The sequence below is a fragment of the Parasteatoda tepidariorum genome, chromosome 4 (genome assembly GCF_043381705.1).
Source record: "Parasteatoda tepidariorum isolate YZ-2023 chromosome 4, CAS_Ptep_4.0, whole genome shotgun sequence".
NCBI classification, from domain to species: domain Eukaryota; kingdom Metazoa; phylum Arthropoda; class Arachnida; order Araneae; family Theridiidae; genus Parasteatoda; species Parasteatoda tepidariorum.
Genome location: NC_092207.1, coordinates 21,691,031 through 21,692,730, shown reverse-complemented (window position 1 = coordinate 21,692,730; position 1,700 = coordinate 21,691,031).

Below are 1,700 nucleotides of genomic sequence, written 5' to 3'. Positions count from 1 at the left end.
GTTTTTTGCGATATCGACACATATAAAGAATAATTTTTATCTTAGGATAATTATTCTTTATTCAGAAATATCGCATTATTTATGGCAATTAGATGTGTCTTGACAACGACTATTTGCTTATACCATTCTTGTTTCTCTACCATTTAGTTTTTTATTTTTATTTTATTCATGTTTTTCATGTTAATTTGTATATATATATATATATATATATATATATATACTTTTTTCCAAAAGACAATTTGAGAAATAAATAAAAAATCACAAAATAAAAAAGCTATAATTTCTCTTTTGCTACTGTCTAGTTTTAAATCATATGCCTGGCCAATCAGTGATCGACATACCCTTTTCTTGCCCCGTTTCTATCTAAACCTTCATCCATTGAATTTAGATGGATAACGTTCCCGGACGAAATCTTCAAAATCTATCTTCAAAAAACTATCAATGGAGTCGCACTTCTTAATTTATTGATTTTCATATATAAATAGCCTCTGGAACTAGTATATTTTATAGCTGTGTTCCCTTGGCAAAGGGAAACCCTAGAACTCCTGCTGTTTTTGAAGCGAGGATAATCGAAGCAAAAAGACGCAGTACAGGGTTCGTACACATCATGAAAAAATTAAAAACTAGTATCATAAAAAAAGTCTATTTTAGCATTAGTGCCACATTTTATTCCTTTCCTGGTACGCATGAACCCTGCAGATGCAAATTGAAGAGGAAGTGAGAGTTAGAACCTAAAAACTTCATTGAAACGTAAAAAAAAATGTGTTTTTGTTGACTTTATAAGTTTTTCTTCTGATATACTATTCAAATTATAGGTGTTTGCATTATAATCAATCACTATTTTTAAAATGAAAAACAAAATGAACACTTTATAGAATAGAATATATTTATTTTTAAAACATGTAAGACAATATTGCTTATTCTTAGATTTTTTTTAATATAATTCATAAAAAGTAGGATTCTGGGGGACTCTTTGAGTGCCCAGATCCCCCGGGCACTTCCTGGATGTGTCCATTTGTGAAGACGGTACTGCCACAAAGCATACTTAAATTTTCGTGATTTTCAGTCAACTAACCGATTCTATTCCGAATAATTTTTTAAGCTCTAAATCAACGATAATTATCACTTTTAGTATTGTTTAAAATTGATGGTTAATTGAAAAAATTTAACATAAAGTGTTAAGCTGTGTAAGAATATTTTCGTACGAAATTTATATTTTTAAACTCCCTAATAGTTCTCGAGACAACATTATTAAATATTATTTTGATTGCTTCCCTTTGTTTAGATTAGGTAAAATGTTTAATTCTACAAGATGTTTTTGAATAATTTTTGATACAAACTTAAAATTGTGAAAATTAGAAGGAAAAAAATTTTAATGAAATTATTTTAAAAATTTTTAAAAACTTGTGAATTTGAAATTATTTTAATTCTAGAATTTAATATATATAATGCTAACAAATTAAACTTTTTTTTTGTTAAGATTTAAAAAATTTTAGATTTTTTGATAAATAACTTTTAAAATAATAAAAACTTCATTTTTGTAAATAACATAATTAAATTATTTAAAGTTTCATTTTCCCTGAAAGACACACTCCATGGTTCATTAACATGTTTTATAAAATTATAAAACTTATAACTTCTAACAAACAAAACATAATTGTGTTACCTTGAGTATAGGGTTAGTATTTCGTTAAAAGTTT